We start from the raw sequence: 26,082 nt of genomic DNA, 5'->3' as shown, positions 1-26,082 counted from the left end.
CATGGATGTGTGTGTATGTGTCCAGAAAGTAGGAAGAGCTTCAGGAATGGTGTAAATATGTTAAAATTATATAGAAGCAGGCTTGCATGGGATATATATACTTACCAAATACAGAATTTGAGTATCAACATATGCAATAACAACAGATTATAATATATGGAATAAAGTAAGATTCATAAGCCTATACTTAGATAAACAAATGAATGAATCAATGAGGGAAAAGAAAAAGTTCTTTCTTATTGTAGAATGCCAGCTAGTAAAATGTTTAAGAACTGGTGGAATTAGAGAACCACCAAGTGGCAACCAAAATAGTGACAGTTGACAAGGGAAAAATCATCAGTGGTTGCTAAAATTGTTGGATCAAAGTATGAGAGATAGAACTTTGTCTAGTTTCAGAGCATCTCCTCACAACACATTCATTAATTATAGACAAGAAATTAGTAACTTACTCGGAAAAAACCTGGCAGATGCCACCTTAACCCATGTGACCAAAATGAACATCACTGGTAATGGAAGAAGTCAAAATCTTGCATCACCTGATAAGATATAAAGAAAATACAGTTCTGATAAGATATATTGAGAAGAAAATACTTCTCGGGATCCCTGGGTGGCTCAGCGGTTTTAGCGCCTGCCTTTGGCCCAGGGTGTGATCCTGGAGTCCTGGGATCGAGTGCCACGTCGGGCTCCCAGCATGGAGCCTGCTTCTCCCTCCTCCTGTGTCTCTGCCTCTATCTCTCTCTCTATGTCTATCATAAATAAATAAATAAATATTAAAAAAAAGAAAATACTTCTCTGATATTCCTGTTAAAAATTCATAACTAGAATCTAAGCAGAGAGAGGGTAAGGAGAGACATCAGAAAAACCTAAACTGAAATAACAAAGTCAGAGCCTTATAGTCTTCAAAATATTAAGATTATGAAAAATATGAAAAGACTGAGGAATTGTTCTAGATTGAAGGTGGCTAAGGACAAATGCCAGTAAATACTAGGTATGATCTTGGATGGATCCTTTTGCTATAAAGTTCTTTATTGGATAAGAGGTAAAATTTGAATGGTGTTTATATATTAGGTGGTAATATGGTTATTAATATTATTTACTGACTTATGGTTATGTGTAAATATATATTTAAATACTTTTAAAAAGTTTCTTTTCACAGGATAATAGAGATGAAGGTTCAGAGATATCTCATATGCCCTCCTCCCCTATTAATAACATCCCCTATCATAGTGATATGTTTGTTACAATTGATGAAGCTACATTGAAACATCATAATCAACAAGAATACATACTTTCCATGATAGTCCACTCTTGCTGTTGTACATTCTTTGGGTTTTGACATAGGTCCAATGACGTATACCATTATAGGGTATTTTTACTACCCTAGAATGCTCTGTATGCATTTATCCCTCCCTCCCTCCTAACCCCTGGAAATCATGGATCTTTTTTTTATTGTATCCATAGTCTTGCCTTTTCCAAAATGTCATATGGTTGGAATCATACAATATGGTGTTATTTTTAATAGGCTTCTTTCACCTGGTAATATGCATTCAAGATTCCTCCATATTTTTTCATACTTGATAGCTCATTTCTTTCTAATGCTGACTAAAGCTTCTATAAACATCAGTGTGCATATTCTTGTGTGGACAGAAGTTTTCAGCTCCTTTGGGTAAATACTAGTGACTGTGATTGCTAGGTCATATAGTAAGAGGATGTTTCATTTTCTAAGAAACTGTCAAACTGTCTCCCACAGTGGCTGTATAATTTTGCACGAATCACCAGTAATGAATAAGAGTCCCTATTATTCCACATCCTTACCAGCATTTGGTGGTATCAGTGTTTCAGATATTAGTCATTCTAAGATGTGTTCATTCTAAGATGTGTGTCATAGTATCTCTTTGTTTTAATTTGCATTTCCCTGAGGGCAAATGCAACATCTTTTCATATGCTCATTTGTCATCTGTGTATCTTTGGTGGGGTGTCAATGTCTTTGGCCCATTTATTAATCAGTTTGTTTTCTTATTGTTGGGATATTTCTGTAATTTAGGTAACACTCTTTTACCAGATATGTCTTTTGTAAATAGTTTCTCTCAGCCTGTATCTTGTCTTCTCATTATCTTGACCAGTGTCTTTCACAGAGAAGAAATTATTAAGTTTAATGAGGTTCAGTTTATCAATTCTTCCTTTCATGGATTGTGCCTTTGGTATTGTTTTGCATCTATGTTTAGCAGAGAGATTGGTCTGTAATTTTATTTTATTGCAATGTCTTTGTATGATTTTGTATTAGAACAATCCGGACCTTACAGAGCAAGTTAGGAAATATTTCCTCCACTTTTATCTCCTGGAAGAGTTTGTCAAGAAATTGGCATAATGTATTCCTTAAATGTTTGGGAAAATGTTATATATTGTACTTTTGGAAATGTCCTAGCTATTTGTGGATGTTTTAAGTCCCAGAATGTCATTTCTTCCCATTCTGTTGGTCAAGTAAACTGGTAATGTTGACTTAAATTTAAGTTTTCTTTGATATGCTGACTTTCTGCTGTGAAGAAGATAGACAAATAAAGGGTGAGATTGAAGCAGTGATTTGCTATGGGGAGAATTATAATTAAAAATAAAATCTTCTCCCTATCCAAAAATCCTTTCCATAAAGGTAATAGCAAAAGAAAATACTTTTATTATTGAATAAGTACTTAAACCAGAATTTGATGCACATCACAGGAAATTCACTAAGAGATTGCAAAGACAGAAAGGAATCTCCCTCCCCTATGTAGGCAGGCATATGCAACCCATCACATACATGGTTTTCATGAAGAATAGCTAGTTCTTAGGTAAGAGGACCTGATAGCACTATCTGTCGTGCAGTTTACACAAACTATGTGCTAATTAGGGTGCCCACCTATGTTAGCTTATTGAGTTTGTCCAGAGGAAAACCAAACTTCTCATATCTTTATATGAGCTTGGCAACCTGGAGCAAGTTGCCTATTGAAATTAGGCTCCTAACTGACTCCCAGACTGAGAAATAGGATTCTGTCTTCCTTCATGTTTACATTTCAAAGTGATAGCTCCTGGGTTTTAAAGAACAACATTCTTGGTTCACAAAGCTCACAAAAATACCATTTTTATTTTTAAATAATTTATATGCATTTCACAGAAAGAAATTACTTACAATTTTAAGTTTTCTTATGTAAATACTCTTAGAAAAAGAAGGAGAATGGGATATCTTCCCCTACTTTCAAAAGATGATTAAGCCTCATTTTTAGTTTTTGTTTGTTCTTTCAGTTAATGATTGGCACAACCTCACAGGAAACTTTCTAATCCAGCCTGGTCCATAACATTTTTGTTATGGAGGCGACATCCACCATATGATTGAATTATTCTATATCTCTGCAAGTCATGATCCCCAAGTTTGAAACTCTTCCTCCAGCGGATTTATAGTTTCTATTAATTGTAACTATAGAGACTTAATTTTCTTCCATTCTGAAGTAGGTTTTTGGTTATTCTGTCTCTTATTTCAGAATTTTCTTCTGTACATTAGGCAAATGTGGCTGGAACTTCTAATTATCCATGTATGATCTATTTCTAAGTTTCTTAAGTACCCTGCTTTTTCCTTTAAATTTACCCAAGCTTGTGTAAATTGTTGAAATCCCATAAATCTCTCTTGATCTGGCAGATATTAGATGGGCTTAATTCTTTCTTTATAAACTAAAGACTTCATGATTATTCATTCCCTAATTCAAAAACATTCATATTAATGTTCTTATGAAGTGTTTCAAAGTCATGGGAAACAACTATCATCTTTTGATGAGCTATGGAGAACAGTAGTGAAAAAAACAAATATACGAATTAAGGGAAAATAGTAAAAGTGAACTCTTCAGACATTTTAAATGTTATATGGTTGGTCTTTTACTTAAAAATGAAAAGAAGGACGCCTGGGTGGCTCAGCAGTTGAGCGCCTGCCTTTGGCTCAGGGCGTGATCCCGGAGTCCCACATCAGGCTCCCTTCATGGAGCCTGCTTCTCCCTCTGCCTGTCTCTGCCTCTCTCTCTCTCTCTCTCTCTCTGTATGTGTGTGTGTGTCTCTCATGAATGAATAAATAAAATCTTTTAAAAAATTAAAAGAGACTTATTGAGAAACTGCAAAATATATATGGGCATATCCAATATTATGAGACATATAAAGGTTTTAAATAGAACTATGTAGTGACGCTTCAATTAGTGTGTTCTCTGTAGAAAATGTCCTTTCAGAGTAAGTCAGCTGAATTAAAAAAAAAATCTTCATAATTCTGATGAAGCAGACTGCTTTGCAGCTGCATGAAAAAAATATTTTAACCAGGAGCATCTATTTGTTATAGGACAATTGAAGAAAATATAGTCAACCCAAGGGAAATTTATGAAGTCTATCAAGTTTATTGTCCATGTACTATCTCTTCTTTCTTTCCTGCTATGAGATTGCTAACCTCAATTTCAAATAATGCCCTATGCTTTTCTCATTTTATATTTATCTATGAAAATTGGAGAAGACACTGATAAGTAGTTATTTATAGATTAAGACTGTTGTACACTGATTTAAACATCTTCAATTAAACAAGTCTTTAAATGTTAAATAATGGATTAAAGGATTTTGCTTTGCCTACTCCCCCCCTCCTCCTCACAGTCCTCCTACTCCTTCTCTTTCTCTCCCTCTTCCTTCTTGAAGGTATAATACTACTAAGATATGAGATGTTAGGATGGCAGATAGAAGGAAACCCTGAAGTTGTGGTTGATATTCTTAATTATAAAGTACACACATGTACACACATTCAAACAAAATGAGGTGAGCTTGCATGGTCATTCAAGTCAACTGATTAAGTACATATTATGCATATGTACTTGTAAAAGTATGTGCAAACAATTTACTTTTAGTGTGTTTATGTTTATGCTTGCTTATAAATATTCGGATATGTTTTGTATTATTTTTATATTGCTTTGGTAGCAAATTACAACGCACTTTGGCTTAAATCAACACAAATTTATTTTATAGTTCTACAAGCTAGAGGTCTAAAATGGGTCAGCAAGCAACCTTTCTTCTGGAGGCTCTAAGAAAGAATCCAGTTTGCCTTGCCTTTTTTTTCTAGCTTTTAGAGGCTGCCTACATTATTTGGCTCACTTTGACTTTTGTTCCCATGATATGTCTTCTTTCCCTCTACTTTTGTTATCACATTTCCTTCTCTATCTGTGACCTTCTTGACGGTCTTTTATAGGGACTCTTTTAATCACATGAGTCTATGTAGATAATTCAGGATAATTGCCCCATCTCAAGTTCCTTAACTTAATCACATCTGCAAAGTTCCTTTTGCCATGTAAGGGAATATATTCACAGGTTCTAGAGTTTAGGACATGGACACATTTGTGAGGCCAATTTTTTATCCTATGACAATTTTGAAAAAAAATAAAATTTTAAATAAAAATTGCATTAATAGGGATCCCTGGGTGGCGCAGCGGTTTGGCGCCTGCCTTTGGCCCAGGGCGCGATCCTGGAGACCCGGGATCGAATCCCGCGTCGGGCTCTCGGTGCATGGAGCCTGCTTCTCCCTCTGCCTGTGTCTCTGCCTCTCTCTCTCTCTCTCTCTGTGTGACTATCATAAATAAATAAAAAAATTAAAAAAAAAATTGCATTAATAAAATCTATGTATCAACCAAAAACGAAGACAGTGTTATTTTATCATAATATACTCAGGATATGAGTATATATAATGGAATATTATATATAAAGATCCTTGGAATACCTCTTCACTTCCGTTCTTCTATTCTCTTCAGAATCATTCTCCAAACTGAATTTCACAAGTAAATTTCTAGCTTATAGTTAATGACCATTTTCAGCATAGTGTTGACATTTAATTTTTTATTTGGATGTAATAGAGGTATGTAAATCTAAATACTGGAAGATGTCTATCAAAGACAATTACTTCTTTAGTGTAATTGAAATTGAGCTTTTTTTCTCCCTTAAACTTAGATGATAACATTAGGTTAATATCATTTTGTTATATTGTTAACATCAATGTGATTATAGAAAAGAAATATTAAAATTTAAATATTAAAAAAGTAAATAAAAATGGCTGGACAATCACTTCATTTATTTAATATTTAGATTTTTACATATACCACTGCCTGTGAATGGTTTTTCTAATTCAGATTTTAACTATCTTTTTAAAGGTAAATGCTATATGTTGATTAATATTATAATTGATATAACTTTACTATTTTGATTTATATAGTTTCTCATTGTTCCTCTTTATTGTTATGTTATGACTTGTTTTTTAATTACATTTTGTCCTTTCCAGGTTAATATTAGAGACATTTTCATCATTTTCCAAAATAACACTAAAATATCCATTTGACATATTTGAATTAGATTGCATCAAAATAATAATTTATTTTTTGAAGTATTAGCATAATAACATATCCAGGAAAAATCATTTGTCTCTCCATTTTGAAGTAAATTTCCTCCTTGAAAAAGTCACATTGTTCTTGGCTTGTTTTGCTATCATATAACATAATTAACATATTAATAGATTTTAGAGAGATATTGATGAAGGAGATGCAACATAACCATTGTTGTGTATGAAGATAACTAAGATAATAGAAGAGAAATATAGTTAACTTATAATTCAAGAAAAGCAATGAGCTGAATCTATATGTTAAAATATTACACTGTGACCTAGAAAAGTCAACACAGTGATTTACATACAGGAATATGCTACTAAATTTAAGCAGCAGAGCAAAAGGGCACTGGAAGAATGGGACAAAATAATTGCAGACTACATATCTGAAGGGGTGTTATTGCCCAAATGGAAAAAAAAAAAGCCAAAAAAATTACTGGCAAGGATCTAGAGAAATTGAAACTCTTTGTACACCATTGGTTGTAAAATGGTGCGGCCTGTAATTATAGAAGTTCCTCAAAAAATTAAAAATAGAACTGCCATTTGACCCAGCATTCCTCGTTCTGGATATTTATCTAAAAAAATTGAAATGAGGATCTCAATGAGAGATACTTGCTCTCCCATAGTCATTGCGGCAGTATTCATAATCGCTGCCTTGTGGAAGCAACCTAAATATTCACCAAGGGGTGAATGGGTAAAGATAATGTGTTTTATACCTACATTAGAGTATTATTCAGCCTTAGAAAAAGAAGGAAATCTTATCATTTGCAACAACATGGGTGAATCTGGAGGTCATTATGCTAAGCAAAATAAGCCAGTCACACAAGGACAAACCCTGCATGATTCCACTCATATGTGGTATCTAAAGTTGTCAGTCATAAAAGCAGAAGATAAAGTGGTGGTTGCCAGGAGCTGAAGGGGAAGAAGATGGGAAATTGCTGTTCAATGGGTATAAAATTTCAGTTGTGGAAGGTAAAGAAGTTCTAGAGATCTACTCTACAACATCGTGGTTATATCTAACAATACTGTACTGTATAAAAACTTGTTAAAAGGCTAGAGCTCATGTGTTTTTTTTAACCACAAAAAGTGTCATTTAATTTGGCGACTATCTCAGATAGTGAAACATGATTAACATTGTGAATGACACACATAATGTAGTGTAGAATAGTAATAGATCTATCTCCAACACCATTATTATTTTCATAATTATTATGACTTGTATTACAAAAATAGATTCATAGTGCATTAAGGATACATATTTTATATATACATACCATTTAAAATATGTTTTTGCAATGATTAAAAGCTTTATGCTACCTATAATTTTTCTAATAGGTAAACATTTTATACTTTAGACACATGTGTTAAGTATTTGAATTTCAAACTGCTACAGAGAAAAAGTATAAAATTAATTTTCCTCACAAAGAAATAATGATAAAAAATTTGATTGAAGGCACTGAATTATGATGTCAAAAATAAGTAATCAAATCTAAAATGATTATCATAAGTTTATAACTTTAGTATGTAATTTCACCTAGATATAACTGTTTGAAATGATATGTTTGGAAAATAAAGTAATAGAAAATATTTAAGTTGGAACATTGAAATGAGTAGAAGTATCTAAAAGAATTTGAAAGATGGTAACTTGAATATATTTATTTTTATATATAAAACTGAAGATAATGTATAGTTGGAATCCATAATATAGGGGTGGTAAAAAGAATCCAAAATAATCTCTTACAATTAAAAGGAATATGTATTTATATGTTCTGAAACTATCTTACCTTATAACTACAGATCTTTTAATCTAAAGGGAAGTTTTCAAGACAATGACTTATTCTTAGACTCTGGAAAAGAAACCTAGAGCTATCTGCTAACATCTAATCTTAAATATTTAAAAATGAAGCAATTCATGTCAAACTCCTAAGAAAGAGATCCATATTTAATACATTATGAAATGCTAAGTTTCTAGAGTAAGCCCGCTATATTTTTATATATTCAAAACACATTGATATCAATAATGGAAATGTACTTTTTGTAAAATTTTCCTAAAACATCATAGGTAGCTGACTTATTAATCTTATAAAAACAAATTGTAGTCTTGTTGATTTTTTCTACTTTTTTATATTCTCTATTTCCTCGGTGTCCATCGAAAGATGAATGGATAAAGAAGATGTGGTTTATGTATACAATGGAATATTCCTCAGCCATTAGAAATGACAAATACTCACCATTTGCTTCAACGTGGATGGAACTGGAGGGTATTATGCTGAGTGAAGGTAAGTCAATTGGAGAAGGACAAACATTATATGTTCTCATTCATTTGGGGAATATAAATAATAGTGAAAGGGAATATAAGGGAAGGGAGAAGAAATGTGTGGGAAATATCAGAAAGGGAGACAAAACATAAAGACTCCTAACTCTGGGAAACGAACTAGGGGAGGTGGAAGGGGAGGAGGGTGGGGGGTGGGGGTGAATGGGTGACGGGCACTGAGGGGGCACTTGATGGGATGAGCACTGGGTGTTATTCTGTATGTTGGTAAATTGAACACTAATACAAAATAAATTTATTTAAAAAATTCTCTATTTCCTTCGTTTCTATGGTAATCTATCATTTTCTTCAGTCTGTTAATTTTGTGCTTAGTTTGTTCTTCATTTTCTAGTTACTTTAGGACTAAAAATACTTTAGTAGTGGAGTTACTTTCCTCCACAAATTTTCCTATTGGAATCAGGCTTTGCTCTCACCCAGGGTGTGGGAGCCTATCAACTGGTCCCTGGATTTCTCACATATAGAATCGCTCTATATATTGTTGAATGGGTGTGTCTGTGAGGGGAAAGAGATACCATCTTGCTTATGTCGCAGCCACTTATATTTTACAAGTGAGGAAAGTCAACTTCAGAACAGCCAGTGTACTTTGCCAGTACCACATAGCTGCAAAATGTCCAATACTTAACGAAACACCGGATTTCTCCCTGTTTTCTATGGAGTCTCTTATGATGTTAGGTTGGGCAAAACATCTTTTATTCTTTTGCCTACTTTATATGAGACTCTAAGATGGAATACCAATGTTAATAGTTTATTCTCTGGCCATGTGACAATAACAAATTTAATTGACCCCGGTGGAATTTGAGCTCACAATTTCTAATTATCTTTACGTTCTAATAAATAATAGTTTTTAAGTTTAGATTTGGGGAAACAAGGCCAATTCCTATTATTGGGAGGCTTTCTGTCAGTCTTTGAACATACGCTCTTAGCCAAGATTTAATAAGAACTTTTATACTTTGAGCTATAACTACAAAATCATTGATTTTGTATGATTAAAAAATCATTCTTATTTAGACTTTATAACTCGCACCTATAAAAGGCTGAAGAATGCTGCTCAGGTAAGGAAAAAGAATGTTTTCCTTTCTAATTTCATGTCCTTAACTTTTAAATTACACGTTCATACGTTTCATGGTTTACTTCATTAATAACATATTTAATTCCATTTTATTTTTCTTCTAAATATTTGATGTGTACTCTGACTGCATCTCTAAGTGCATCATTAGTGCTAGTGATAGAATTTGGAATCATGTCCATATATTTAGGGACCTAATGGGTAAGCAGAAATGTCTCTTCACTTGAAAACAGACCCTTTTTCATAACCTAATGTATGCTTGCAAATTTTATGGATGTAATGGTGTCTGTTTAGTTTGACAGATGATTTATTGAAATGAGACATGTAGAAAAAAAGAAATTAACAATGTCATGCATCAGTGAAATATGATGACCTTGATTAAATGACAAGCATTTTAAGGAATATATGCATGGATCATAGGTCATCTCTAATGTTTTCCAAACTGCAGCAAATTTGTATGGAGCTCCATTAATTTTAACAGAAGTGATGTGTTACAAATGTGAAATGAGAGATCTCCAAATGTGTTATACAAGTCAAAGATTGTCTAAGCTGCTGCTCTATTGAATATATTATATGCTGTTTGTGCATATTAAAATATAATAAACAAACTTGCCCTCTAAACCAAAAATAAACAGAGGGAAAATGTCATTATTTTTACTTTGCTGATTATTATACTGGTTTTCCTTTTACACATGCATTTGTTTTTGAGATTATTATATATTTTAAAAATATATAGAGCATGAGAGACACCTACTGGTTTTGTAAACCATTGAATATTTTAAGCAGCTATCAAAATTCTGTCCAGTTGGCAGCTTTTTGAAAGACTTCAGTTCATGTTTTCATTTGCTATGCATTTAAAAAAAATTTTTAATCGACTATTTTAGAGCAATTTTAGTTTCACAACAAAACTGAGCAGAAAGTTCTTAATCCCCATACACCCCCCCTGCATCCCTGTTCTACAGTTTTCTGTATACATCCCCCACCAAAGTGGTACATTTGCTACAAGTGACGAACTTATATGGACACATCATTAACATACAAAGTCCATTCTGGTGTTGTTCATTACATGAGTTTTGACAAATTTATAATGCCATGTGTCCACCGTTATACATACAAAATAACTTAACTACCATAACAGTCTCTGTGCTCTGTCCATTCCTTCCACCTGGCTACCACTAATCTTTTTACTGTCTTTATAGTTTATTTTTTCCAGAATGTCATATAGTTGGAATCATATAATATATAGACTTTTGAGATTGGCTTGATATGGGTTTTTTTTTCGATTTATTTATTTATTTATTTATTTATTTATTTATTTATTGTAGACCGAGAGAGAGAGAGAGAGAGAGAGAGAGAGGCAGAGACACAGGAGGAGGGAGAAGCAGGCTCCATGCAAAGAGCCAGACGCGAGACTCGATCCCAGGACTCCAGGATCACGCCTTGGGCCAAAGGCAGGCGCCAAACCGCTGAGCCACCCAGGGATCCCTGATATGTATTTTTTAATATAAGAATGAATATGATACTTTACTTGGTAAATATATACATAGCATAGTTTATATATAGCTTTCTCTCCTGCACTGTACCACCACCACGTGTTTGCAGTGTTTTAATTATTGGTGCTGTGTTCACCTCCAGGCTGACCAATGTTTTTTTTTTTTTTGTTTTGTTTTGTTTAAGATTTTATTTATTTATTTGACAGGGGGAGAGCACAAGCAGAGGGAGAGAGAGGGAGAGGGAGAGGAAGAAACATGCCCCCCTGTATGGTGGGCTCTATCCCAGGAACCTGGGATCATGACCTGAACCAAAGGCAGATGCTTAACTGACTGAGCCACCCAGGTGCTCTGACAAAAGTATTGATGTAAGTTTTAGGTTTACTTTCTTCTACCATATTTTACTCAAATTGTCAGCAGTATGAGGAGATAGAACTGAATGTTTCAGATATTAGTAATTTAAGAAACACTTTAGATGCAAACAAAAATTACTATTATACCTATAGAATAAATTTTTAAGTTGAGAATATTTGAGTGATAACTTTACCTCAGTCTACTTCAGCAGGATGAATGAATTAAAATCATTTGGTTTAAATTATATTCCCTGCTTTTGGCCAATTTTATCTTTCCTCTGTACTCTTTTGCTCTTTGCTTCTCCTATAGTCAAATCAAGGTGTTCATTTCCTTTTTCAAGATTAATTTTTGTTTTCCATACCACTCATTGTCACCTAAATAGTTAGTAGGATTTTGTTCTATATCTACTTCAATATACTAGTAGTAACTGTCTGAAGTATTGTATTGAGAAGAACTCTGTATTGGTATAATAATAATAGCCACTTAACAAACTTCCAAATACATAATGTCTCTAAAACAAGTAGAATATTCTTTCTAATTAACCTACAGCTCCAAACATGAGTTTTACCTCTTATCATTTATTCTTAATCCACTCTAATTCATTCTGATGGATCCATCATATTAACATTAGGCTTTCAAAGAAACTGATGCCACCAAATAGGAAAGAATATGGGGGATAGCATGTAGGAGATCTTTATGGGCCAATTCTGGAAGGGGGTCATATCATTTCTTCTCATAATCCATCACTGCTAGACTTCAAACCAACAGGATTCCAAAGGAGACCTGGAAAAGTAGCACTAAGGAAAAATAGAGGTTTGGTTATCTATTAGCTGGCACTGACAGATTAAATCTGAACTTTGCTGGAAACCATTGTGATACACTAGTACAGGACCATATGGCCTGGGTTCCCTGGACAATCCGGGGTCAAGTCTATCATAATAATTCAGAGTCCTAGTTTCATTCTGAAAAGTTTCCTGGGTGTATAATAAACACTGTAATGATGTTTTACATATTACCTATATGCTTTATGGGAAATGTTTCTCCAAAGCCTTTCCTGAGGCCTTAAATGTTCAACCCTACTCTATTTTAACCCACATATTTTAGACATGTGTCTCCTCCATTCTTTTTCTTTTATTAAAGATTTTATTTATTTATTCATGGTAGACATAGAGAGAGAGAGAGAGGCAGAGACACAGGCAGAGGAAGAAGCAGGGTCCATGCAGGGAGCCCGGAACTCTAGGATGGTGCCCTGGGCCAAAGGCAGGGGCCAGACCACTGAGCCACCCAGGGATCCCCTGTCTCCTCCATTCTTTCCTTCTTGACTACCACACTTCAGTAGACTTTTTGTCTTGCTCTAAGTACAATATTTATTTACCCCCATCAGCCTGTCATTCAGACTTTCTCTGTTTTATTGCCAGATGTTTTATATATGTAGATGGAAAACACTACTTCTTACTTCTTTGTAATTACTTTGTCTTTAACTTCTTTGCAAATGGAATCTCTGGCCATCATCAAATGAAATACTACTTTAAATGAATGTCATGATTTCCAAAGTCAGTCTACATAGCATTTGGCATTATTGACTTTTCCTTTTTCTTTGAAATATCCTTCTTCTTCCTATAATTGTTTTGGTTCTATACCTCTCTGCTTCCTTCTTTCTTTGCTTTTTAAATTCTGCTTTCTATTACTATTCCTTTGAATGGGTGCTCCCTCAAATTTATCCATGTCTCTTCTTTAGTTAGAAATGTGTGGTAGTTCTGAGTAGGTATTGTAAAAGCAATCTCATCAAATTCTTTGGTGTTCTGCTATTATGCAGAATTTCTGCAATCTGACAATGCCTTGTGCCTAGGTCTTTGGCTTTTCTTCTTAAAAATATTGGCAGCAATGAGTAGTTGCCGGTTGATTATACAATAAGAGGTCAATATGAAGCAAATAAATAGACTTCTGAGGAAAAATAAAAATAAGAAACAAAAAAGCAACATAATAAGAAAAATCTCAATAAATGGGATACTAAAATTTTAAAATGAGTGTAATTAATATAACCAGGGAAGTAAGGTAATATCTTATTCTAGAAACAACAAGAATCACTTCTTTAAAAATATTTTATTTATTTATTTGACAGAGAGAGGGAGACAGCACAAGTGGGCAGAGCAGCAGGCATAGGATGAGGGAGAAGTAGGCCTTTCAATGAGCAGGGAGCCTACTGTATAGCTCTATCCCTGGATCCTGGGATCATGACCTGAGCCAATGGCAGATGCTTAACTTACTGAGCCACCCATGTGCCCCAAAGAATCACTTAAAAAAAAAAAAACTGACTCGTAATTTGAGTGTTTGTTGCCTAATCATCTCTCATTCTTGCTGTTTTATCTACTTACAGAGAAACACATTTGTTCAGCTATTACTCCATGTGACCCTGGGGAAAAAAAAAACCATTCTCTTTCTAGAATGAGCCTATCATTCATCAATACTAATTATTTCACTCTCTGTTTTAGAAAGGTGACTTCATTCTTTGCAATCTGATATAGTGGGGGCTTTATAGTTCATGCTTCAGGGCTATTTGGGTGACTTTTTGTTCATTTCTATTTTGTTTTCCTCAATTTGTTTACCCTTCTTATTCTTGTTAAACTTGAAATGAAAGTATTTAGCCTCAAAGTGGATTGGCTGCCATTTTTAAACCATGAGGAAAAACAAGCTTAAAATCATACAAACATCAAAGAGTAAAACAAAGAAACCAACAGACCAAAGACAGACAAAAAAGCAAAACAATATGACAAAGAAATGGGAACTAGGAGACGTAATTAAGCCAATTTCTATTTCTCTAAGCTGAAACAGAAGTGGAAACAGCACTTGTTATGATAGATCCTAGACATAATGGATACAAGTGAAAAGTTAGCTATTGCACCAGAAGGTGGAGCATAGGAATTTTCACAGAACATAGCACAAATATATAAAGATTTGGGAAAGGTTTACCTAGTTAATGTTAAATTGTAAAAATGTAAATGCTTTATATAATATTTTCTTAATGAGAATTATAGAAGGGGAAGTTTTAGCACTCATGCTTCCATATTGTGTATAATAACCTCGATCTTATTATATTAGACTACATTTTGTAAGCAAGCATGTTTTGGGAACAATTTAACATAAACATATAAAACGTCCCAAGTCCATAAAGCACAGTTGGGGAAGACAAACAAGCTTTAATTTCCTTGAAGGGTCTTGGTCTTTTCATTTTATGCCTCATATTGGGTTGGCATTATTTATTATCTTTTCTGAGAAAAATAGAGTTATTTGAGTTTTGAATGTAATTATCATAGATTTGAGGAAATATTCAATTTCATCTTTGTTGGGAATTATAGGACTTATTTCATTACTAACAGTGTATACTTGAATACTTGCATTTTTCTATTTAGCTTTAAAAAATCAGATGTTTTTCAGTTTGGTCTTTATAAAAAATGTTTGAAAAAATCCACTATTCTCTAATTTAGATGTATTTATTAGGATTTTCAATTTTTTCTTCAGACAATTTTTAGATTTGTTTCATGGATTTTCTTGCTGTCTTCATCGAAGATTAATTTCTCTTATTTCTCTTTCCTTCTCCCTTTCTATATGTGTAAAGGTTAATATAATTTATATACATAAGCTTAATGTAGATAATATGCTTAATACATTCATATAGATGCTTAATATAATTTTAGTTATTGAATAGAGTTGAGTTTTGTAATTTCATAATTGCTTAATATTTTTCTTTATATACCAATAATATTATTCAATCCCAAAATTAATAATATGTTGGTAGCTTCAATTTAAAAGTATTTAAAAAATAAATGCCCTTAAATATGCTCTTGTTACTTGGGAATAAATATTCCCTATAGGTTCTTATGTTTTACTTTTCATTAAGCACAAAATTTGTTGTATTTTTGTGTTCATGTTTAAACTGAGCCATATTAAAATTTATCTTGGCCGACTTTTATTAGTAGATGGTGCTTTATTCACCTATGCAGTACAATTTGTACTAGTTCAGATGCCAGTTTCAGTTTTGCAATGTATAAAAATGTATTACAATCACTACTCATTAGTACCACCCTCACACACCCTGGCACCCCCACCATACACAGACATAAATCTTCCCCCAGCATATTCTCACGGGTTTGTGGATATGTTAATAGAATTATTGAATAACTGATTGAATAAATTGATAAATAATTTGGTGATTAGTAACCAAGATCAATTTATGTATTACACTTACTGATGTCTGAATATATAGCATTTACTTATCAATAATGTTTTGATTTAGATTTTGCACAATTCAAACTTTTGTTTGATTTCCTAAAAATAATTTATGTATGAAAATCTCCAAATGATGCTTTTCTTATGTAATTTATTCCATTAGCCTATCATATTTTCTGCTTAACATTATTTCCATAAAACTATTTATTTGGGAGACCAAGAGCAAAATCCTATTTCTTTCTTATTCAGTCATATGGCTGATATTTAATTAAAAACAAAAACTGATTATAAACTAATGATTCAGAACATCCCCCTAGGGGATCAGAGAGGAAAGCTGACATAATATGACAGATGCTTTCTTTCAACCGCTAGTTACAGGAAATACATTCTAAATATGAAAGTCAATTTATTTTCAGAAAATATATTACGGGCGTAGTAAAAACAAAATTAAACAAATATCTTTGAAAGAGGGAGACATCAGGGTTATGAATAGTAAATCACTGATATTTGACCTGGAAAAAAATAAAGGAATAATATGCTTCATCAATTGTTCATTCTCTTTGACAGTGAATTACAACAGGAGAAAATCAGACTTTTATGCAATGGATGTTGATGCATTTTTAGAAGCCAAAAGTAAATAGCAGCCTCAGTTAGCAGAGATTCTTACCACTTCCAATCTGCACAATGTATTTTGATTGAATATAGATACTTGTGACTTAGTAAGATAATTGAAAAGGGAAAAAGTGCCATTTTTATTTCATATCAAAATCCTTTTATATGTAGTATTATTTACATTGAATGTACATGTATGACAGAAATGTGAAAACGAGGGAAAACTTATCAAATAAAGATCTTATTACAGATACTAGAATCGTGGACTTTAGGAGACATACATCTTTATAATAGTTACATAGTAAAGATACTTGCATAGAGGACAGAAGATTATTAACATCTATCCTAAAATTTGGCATGCCAAAAAACCAAGTTACTAATGAAGGAGAAGCTTTTGGGGATCAATGAAGATAAAACAAAGTATATGATACATCAGAATTAGTTTTGAATGAATCTATGCTTTCTTGTTCAAATAGATAAAAATAAACTTGTAGAAGATGTAATTTGCAGAAAGAGAATATATGCAACACCACTATTTGTTTTTGTTTTTTATTGTTTTTGTTTTGCCTTCCAGCAGGAGATGGCCAAGTGCCAGGATTTGGGCTGATAGGAATTGTGTTATACATTTTCTGGGATGTATTTTAACTTTCCTGCTATAGTCATTCCTTTTTCTCCTCTCCTTTCTTCCTGGTGGAATGCAGACTGTAGTAAAGGTACAGGATTCGTATTAAGATTGCATATAATAAAACTGAGAAACGGAAAGGAGAATCATGCAGATAGAGGACCTGCTATAGATGATCCAGAGAACTGACAGTCTTCGTAAGGCTTCTTCTCATCATCTTCTAGAGTCTCATCCTTTAATGTTTAGCTGCATTCCATTATTTTGAGACTAAGTCACACAGGATAACCAATACAGCATATTTTTTTCTTATGATTCAGTTCCACTAGGTGTAAGTGGATAGTATAAATGCAAAGTTGCTCAGAGGACAAACAATAGCATAAGAAGAGTAAGGAGATAATTGAAGGAGAAATTTACTAAGCAATAATAGGGGCAAAATCTCTGGGAAGCAGAAAGCCAGGCTTGGATACGATACAATAAAGAATAAGTACCTTGTCCCAGAGTCTTAACTGAACCCAAGTTTGTTTGCTGGACTTGCAGTAAAGCTAACCACTGACACATTTACTGTCAGCCAAGAAGGTTTATTTGAGAGGCAGCCAAAGAAATGGGAGGACAAGACTCAAATCCGCCTCCCTGAAGGGCAAAAGGGCATGAGAGTCAGGGCTTTTTAAAGGCGAACTAAAAAAAAGGTTTGGGTATAGAAGAGACAAGCTCCTGTCACTCAAAATCAGGGAAAAAAAGGTTACTAAGTGAGAGAGAGTTTAAGTTATTGTATTGTGCTCAAAGAGAAGATCTGTAGTCATGACAGGTTCTGGCCTACGTCTTGGTAAAGACTTGAGTCCCTATAAAACAACTAAATCAGCATTTTGTTGTCATGATGCCAGGCAAGAATGTTATCTATAAAAACATGGTGGCAAGCCACATTCTGAAAATAGATTTGAGTAAAAAGTTGCATTTGTATTTATAGGTCCTATTAACTCTTCAATTGCCAGTTTCAGCCACATGCTGAATTCTCACACTTGCAACCACTCAGCACTAATTCAACAACTCATAAAAGATGCACTGTGCCAGGGTGCCTGGCTGGCTCAGTCAGTAGAACATGTAGCTCTCAATCTTGGGGTTGTGAGTTCAAGCCTACACTGGATACCTTTTTAGGTTACTTTTGGAAAAATGGAGTGTGAGCTCAGATTACCCCTACACCTAGATGCCAGAAGTTTTGTCTCTACAAAGGAAAGGAAAAGCATATTTCAAATGAAAAATTTCATTTATTTCCAGTGTTGAAGATGACATTGAAAACAGAGCAAATTTACTATTATCGTAAGTGTTGGTTTCCAACTAGATCATTCATTCATCCATTTCTTTATACATTCGTTGAACACAAATGCACTTAGCATGCAGGTATTTATTTAGTGGTGTGACTATAGCAAACAACTGTGGTGCCAACAAAACAGTCGAATTCATCAGTGCATAAGTTATTATCTAAAGATATGTAGAAGCACATTAGACCAGGGCTTCTTAAACACAATCGCATACAAATCCACTAGAGGTTTGTTAAATTCTAAGTCTGGAGTGCAGCCTGAGATTTTGCATTTCTAGGAAGTTCCCAGGTAGCACAGATGCTGCTGGGTTACAGACCACACATTTTTATTACTTCTTTTTCTTTTAAAAAATTCCGGTCTAGTTAACATACAGTGTAATATTAGTTTCAGCTGTACAATATAGCGACTCGACAGTTCTGTACATTACTCAGTGCTCATCATGTTCCAGCCCATACTTTGAATAAAAAGGCTTTAGATAGTGGGAAAGAAAACAATTTCAGTAACTTGAAATTCATAGTAGTACTGATATTTTGACTTAATTCATAATGTTAGAACAATAAGGTCTTGAGAAATTATAAGTATTTTTATCTACATATTGGGAATTTCCTATATTTGTTATTTACAACAACTTATAATGTTCTGTAGTTTAACACTAAGGTTGCCTTTCTTTTCCAAATTATATCTGTAAAATGATTCTTCTCAATTCACTTTAGACTGTTAAGATGGAATTAAAAATTTTTCTTTATTCTGGTCCTTTTCTGGGATCTGCTAATCTCTAACTTATTCATCAGCCTACCAGGAAAATAATATTATACTGATTGCTATTAGTTTAAGTTTCGTACAACACTTTTCAATTCTTGTGCTATTTTTGTCATGTAGTTTACCTTATGTATACTATGATCATACAATGAATTACTGTATTCTCTTTAGCTAGTTAACTTTTAAAGCCATTAAAAATATAGCTTTAAAGAAAAAAAAAGAAAAATAATTTTTCCCTCCATTTAATTCATTCCAGCACACTGTATTTCTTTGTGCTAGCCTAGGTTTTCTGACAATTAATCTTTTCATTTTGTTCATGTGAGAGTTGTTATTTCTCCATTCTCCATAATCTTTCTAGTTTCTATTTAAGCATCCATATGTTCAAGAAGAATGAAATTATGTATTTTCTTTGGGCAAAGAGAAACTTAGAAGTCTTCAATATATAGAAAACCTCTGATTTTGATTTTATCTGTCTGAAGGTAGGAGTAATATCAGAAGGGAGTCTTAGAGTCTAGTGTAAGCATGAAAATAGAAAATTTGTAATTTTTTGAGGTAGAAAAAATAAAGAAGTAAATGAAGATTACTTCAAAACTGGAAAATAAAACAGGAATTTTTTTAAGTTTAAGAATTGTCATTGAGTGTGGAAGCAAGTTTGGAAGTGAATTCTATAGAAAATTACTTAATAATAATATACGAGAAAATCATGTTAAATATGTTAACTAATATTTTGAGCACTTGCTATTGAGACTATGTGAATATTTTTACACCATTTGCCTTGTGTTAAGGTAAACTATGCAGTTACATATGTTCATCAGTTAAAAAAGTGGGCATGATACATATTGGTTCAGGATTTAGCAAGGCTGATGCTGTATGTCTAAATCATATAGAACTTTAACCATATAAATGGGACAAAAACATAAAAAGAAGATGCTGGGGAGCCAGAAAATCCAGTAGCAATTAATCAACACATAGGGAAATAGCAAAATGTAATTAACTATTTTAAATAATTAGAGAAAATTAGAGAATCAAATATGAGATCCGAGTTAGATTCAGGAAGGAATACATAAATCTGGAGTATAAATTGATATTTATGAAATGATGTACATAATACTAACACTAATTAGGCTAACTAGAAGAAATGATAAATACAGAGAACTTACCATTTATCAAGTACACAGTATGATCCTGGCAATGCACTTAACATGTATCATCTCAAATTTTCAGAAGACCTTGTGTCATAACTATGGGGAAAATTGTACAGAATTATGTACATTAGAAAATAAAGAGAATACAAGTGTATGGTTATTGTAAATTCATTTTTGCTTATTTTTTAATGGGAAGTCCTGAATATATTTAGCTTCCTGGATTTGCTACCATTAAAGGGACTTTAAAGATGTAATTCCGTGAAGTTCAGATAAATATATTTAGTATCTAGGATGGTATCTGATTTGGCATTTAACAAAAGTACTAATAAAAATAGTACTAGTAATGATATTTCCTATTTATTGACAGCTTACTGTTTTTTTCAGTAGTGGTCTATTCTTTTTATATACCATTATTTCATTTAATTTTCAACAAACTCTGAGACTTAATGTAACTCTGTACCATCATACAATCTTTATCTTAGAAAAGGAGGGCAGGACATTTTGTAGGAGAGAGCTGGACACCATAAGATTAACACTGGCTTAATCTCTAGAGATTAATTTTATATATTTAAACAAGAGAAAGGGATAAAAGGAAGGCATTTTCTGTTTTACATTGTGCTTTATGGTATGACAGTGTTTGCAAGCTTGCTATTTTGTAATATGCTTACTGGAATTGGAGGAAGCCCAGTAACCAGAATAATATACAAAATATATGCCAAAATAATATTAGTAAAAGCTATACTTGGACAGCATTACTGACCATAACCCCAGAGATTAAAAGAAGCAAAAGTCACCTCATGAAGAACAGAATCAGTGACCAAGTCATGCCCAGGAAAGTAGACCAAGAGTGTTTTATCTTACAAACCTAAGTTTGAAGCAAGTGTGAGTCTTTTGTTTCTGATTGGACATTTAAAATGATTTACATCTGATGATTTCAAGTGTAATTATAACTCATTGAAAAAGCTGGACTTTTTCAAGAATGAAAGCAGGAAACTAATATTCTTTCACTTCTTCCATTGATTATTCTGTTAATGAATTCTTTCCTGCTTCTTGTATGAAATCTTGAATAGGTACTCTTACCCTTTTGTTTTTCACTCTCCAAGTAATAGTAAATATACTTATATCCCAGTAAAGTATCAAAATAGCAGAATTTCAATGTTTTCCGTTAAAGATTCTCCATTCTAATAGTTTAGGGACACTTCATGTTTGAAAATCTTTAGTAGCAGAGGTATTAAGGAGAATCTGCATATCTTATTTGCTATTTTCTATTATATAGTCCTTTTTTTCTGCATAGGGGTTTTAGTAGACCCAAAGAAAATGGAATAGAGATAAAAGATAAGAAAGATCTCGGGCACCTGTGTGACTCAGTAGCTAAGCGTCTGACTCTTGGGGAAAAAAAAAAAAAGAAAAAAAATGTTACTTGGTTTAAGTTTAACCCAATTAAAATTCAGATTTGATTACCTTTGAAATGTGGGGGATGTCAGCTGATGCCTTTTCAAGCTGCTTGATGTGACTTCCACTTAGTTTCTGGGCTCCTATCTTTTCATTTGTTGGAGTCCGCATTTACCTCCCAATAGCTCACTTGAAGAGAGACTCAGAATTCCAGGCTAGCTCCATTCAGCAGGGCCTGCATATTGTTCACTGAAAATATTTAATCCTGACCATCTGATAGTTTAAAGGGCAACTTTTTCTGTTGTAGCTCCTAGGGTTTGTTTGTTTGTTTGTTTCTTTTCCTACCAGTTAAAGCTATCTTCTTATTTCTATATTATTTTTTGGGAAGTAAGCAAAAAAAGATCTGTCCCAATTCCTGTGACACACTCCTGAGTTTCAAAAAAAGGAATTTAAGTCTATTGAGGATCCTTCACTCATTTGCTCAGAGTAAGGACAAAATGTTTTCTTCTACCCTTCTATGTAGATAATGAGGTAGGATGGAGGTGAGAAGGAGTCACTGCTTCACCAGCAGAGGCAGATCTGGCTGCGGCTGGATGTGTATCGATAGATCTTGGCAATTTTCTTAGTTCAGTTTCTTCTGGATAACTTGGAATTCCTAGACTCCAAGGTATACGGAGGAAGAAAGTAATTCTGAGATTGTGCATTTTATAATCAACTCGTTTCTCTCTATTTGGGGAGGGAGAGTGAAGAATGCACCCCAGAATGAAAAAATGTGTAGATTGACCACTCCGGATGTTTAAATGTAAAAGAGAGGGCTATAGTGAAGAAGTAGGTAGCACACTTGGTTGTGATGATCAGTAAATCTTGCAGTACAAGAGATAGTGATGCACAGTTGGACATGGAGAAGGAAACTAGAGGGTAAAAATAGATATAACCAACACATCCTCTGCACTTTTATGTTGAGCAAGGAAGCTGACTATAGTGGTCTATTACTGTTCTTTATATAAAAGAGCAAGTTGTTACTTTGGCAATTTATCATGCTATTTGTTAAAGTACTTTATTTTTTTGTAGGAAAATTGGCTTGATGGATAAAGATGAGCTTTTCTTATTTAGATGTTCACTTTTGTGACAACTTTAAAATACATTTTGATCATTTTGTGTTTCTCAAGTTCAGTCTCTGTGGGAAGCAATCTATTATAAGGCAGATTTGTTCAACAGGTCTTGCAGAGTTTCACAAATTCCTCCCTCCAGGGTTGTTATTTTTGGTGGTAGGAAACATAAAGAAAACCATTAAATAAAAGTAAGAAATGGATATAAAACATACACAAGAAAAAACAATCTTTATCTTTATTTTATACATTTATAAACATAGAGGTCAGCCCCGAAGAAAACTCATCCGTTGATTACCAAAATTTGACTTAGCTTTATCAAAATTAAGTTAATGCATTTTAGATAACATCTCTCCATTAAACAATTAAATGACAGTATTTCTTTCAAAAGTATTTGTATCTTTTTTTATTGTTTTGAATAAGAATTATCATACCAACCACATAGGAAATTACAATGTTAGTATACTAAGATCATTCCTAGACCACACTCCTATTAAGATAAAATAATCTAAATAAGTCTCAATTTCCTCATAGCCATTAATGAACAAATCAGCTTTATGAGTAAACAGGATATAATATTAGGTAGGAAGTCAAATAACCAACAGACACTCTCATCATATATTAGAAACAGTCTGAATTTCGAGATCTTCTGTTGAGTCTTTAAAAGTATACCACATTTCAGTTTAACAGATTTTTTAAGGAAAGAAATTTGCTTTGGTTCAGAGAGTAGCAGTATAATTCAGTGGTTGGGTAGAGGCTCTGAAGTCAAAATGCCTGGGTTCAAAGCCCAACCTTGTAACTTATCAGTGATGAGACTTGGTGCACATAACTTTGCCTTTTTTGGCACAGTTTAGTTTCTTCATATACAGCATTAGTATAAATAGTACTACCTACCTTATGGGATTTTTGTGATAGTTCAATTCACTAATCGATATGAGCTTCAGACAGCATATGCCAAACAGTAGGCAGTTTATACAGTTTATAAGTGATTACTATTGGTATAATTGGCATCTTCTTTGAGGAAACAAGATTACATCATGGAAAGATACTTACCGTTATATCAGGGAGAGATACTTGGTTTCTGGTGCTTATCAGGAGAACATAAATCATATTTTTTGCCTACAGGTAGTTCTCTCTTCTGTGCACCTCTGTACTACTAATTAAGTCCTCAACACCTTTCTTTTTTTTTTAACATTTTATTTATTTATTTATGAGAGACACAGAGAGAGAGAGAGGCAGAGACACAGGCAGAGGGAGAAGCAGGCCCCATGCAGGGAGCCCGACATGGGACTCGATCCCGGGTCTCCAGGATCAGGCCCTGGGCTGAAAGTGCCGCTAAACCGCTGAGCCACCCGGGCTGCCCCCTCAGCACCTTTCTAATCCTTCTTCCTGCTTCATTGAGAACATTAGTCTCTCTTTTTATCTACATTTCTTTCAGTTTTAGGGGATGGGATAGCTTATTATTTAAGAAGTCATTCCCCCAAACCCTGGATAACATTTCCACATACTGTTTCCTGGGCTCTGCTACTCAGTCATTTGCCATGTCTATCTGCTAAGTAGTTCCGCTGCTTTTCTCACTCACTTTCTGTCTTTAACTTATGTGCATATTCAGCTATCATCATTCCTATTTATACCCCTGCGATCTTTCCTGAATCCCGCATTACCTTTCAACATTGTCCAGTCTTTTATCTCCTGCTTCTGGCCAGTACTTCTAAAGATTGTTTCATATGTTGCACTCTCTACTGGCTCATTTCCAATCCTTGTGTTTATCTCTGGTTTTTCTCTTGAATTAATCCCATTAATAGCAGTCACAACTTCCACATGGCTATGTGTAAGCAGCAAGTTATCAGCTTTTCTTATTGTACATCACTGTCAAATCACATTGCAATATGTGACACACTTATTCCCACACCTCCACTCTCTGAATCCCATGACATACTCCTGGTTCTTCACACCTTTGTACATAATAATTCAATGATGTATCTTTTATTGGCATTTATTGCTTTGCACATCACTTAAAGATTGATCTTTTTGCGGATGCCTGGGTGGCTCAGCGGTTAAGTGCCTGCCTTTGGCTCAGCTCAGGGCATGATCCTGGAGTCCCGGTATTGAGTCCCCACATCAGGCTCCCTGGATGGGGCATGCTTCTCCCTCTGCCTATGTCTCTGCCTCTCTCTCTCTCTGTCTCTCATGAATAAATAAATAAAATAAAATAAAAAGATTGATCTTTCTTAGGATTCTGACACAAACACTACTTTTCTTTACTCTATCCTGCAGGATAAAATTCTTCATTCCTTTGACTTTCCCTACCAATTCCATATATTTATATTTTTATGGTCAACATAATATTTATATACAATAAAATGCACAGGTTTAACATATATTGCTCAATGAGATTTGACAATGTAACCCTAATCAAAATATAAAATACTTTATTTATCCTAGAAAGTTACCTATGATGCCTTTTAAATGTTTTAGGTATTGAAATATTGAAGTTGATTTAAATACTTTAGTTGAATAAAAATAAAAACAAATTGTATCAAAATTTGTGGAATTAACTAAATCACTGTTTAGAGGGATTTTTTATCTTTAAATACTTAAAATAGAAAAGAAAAATTGTCTCAAATCAAAAGTGTAATATCCCTCATACAAAAAACAAAAGGCAAATTAAACCCAAATTTGGTAAACAGAAGGAAGAAAATAATAAAGAACAGCAGTCAGTGAAACTCAAAACAAAATGAGAGAGGCCAATCAGTTAAACCAAATATTAGTGCTTTGAACATAAGAAAAAATTGATACAATTAACTATACTGATAATAAAAATTGATAAATCTTTAGCTGCAATGGAGGGAGAGAGAGAGGGAGAAATTACCATTATTAGGAATGCAAGACAGAGCATGAATATGGATTCTATTGATATCAAGAGGACTATGAGAGAATATTATATGACATCATGCCAACAAATTTGCCATCTTAGATGAAATGAATAAATTCCTTGAAAGATACAAACTACTGAAGGTTACTCAAGAAAAAAATATGCAACTACATAACTTTATACATATTGATATTGAATACTTTAATTAAAAATATCTTCACCTAAATACATGTGCATACAGATGCACACACACAAACTGTTAGACCCAGATCACTTCACTGATGAAATCTCACATTTAAAGAAGAAATAATACAAATTATATCCAAACTTTCCAGAAAGTAGAAGAAAAAGTAACATTACCCAATTTA

General features: G+C 33.5%; 1 long non-coding RNA gene across 5 annotated transcripts in view; it reads left to right on the top strand.

The window, feature by feature from the left end:
- The window catches only part of LOC144283199 (uncharacterized), a 202,558-nt gene that overhangs the window by 16,268 nt on the left and 160,208 nt on the right, over window positions 1-26,082 (top strand). For 4 of the 5 annotated variants that reach the window (XR_013351621.1, XR_013351620.1, XR_013351617.1 and 1 more), the window contains exons 2-4: window positions 8,572-8,694; window positions 9,756-9,799; window positions 11,145-11,671. This is a non-coding gene — a long non-coding RNA (uncharacterized LOC144283199). The remainder of the gene's footprint in view (window positions 1-8,571; window positions 8,695-9,755; window positions 9,800-11,144; window positions 11,672-26,082) is intronic. The other variant, XR_013351618.1, reaches the window with a different exon arrangement.

This window comes from Canis aureus, chromosome 14, assembly GCF_053574225.1.
Source record: "Canis aureus isolate CA01 chromosome 14, VMU_Caureus_v.1.0, whole genome shotgun sequence".
NCBI classification, from domain to species: Eukaryota; Metazoa; Chordata; class Mammalia; order Carnivora; family Canidae; genus Canis; species Canis aureus.
The sequence above is the reverse complement of the archived record's forward strand: the minus strand, read 5'-3'. Positions and strand labels throughout refer to the sequence as shown.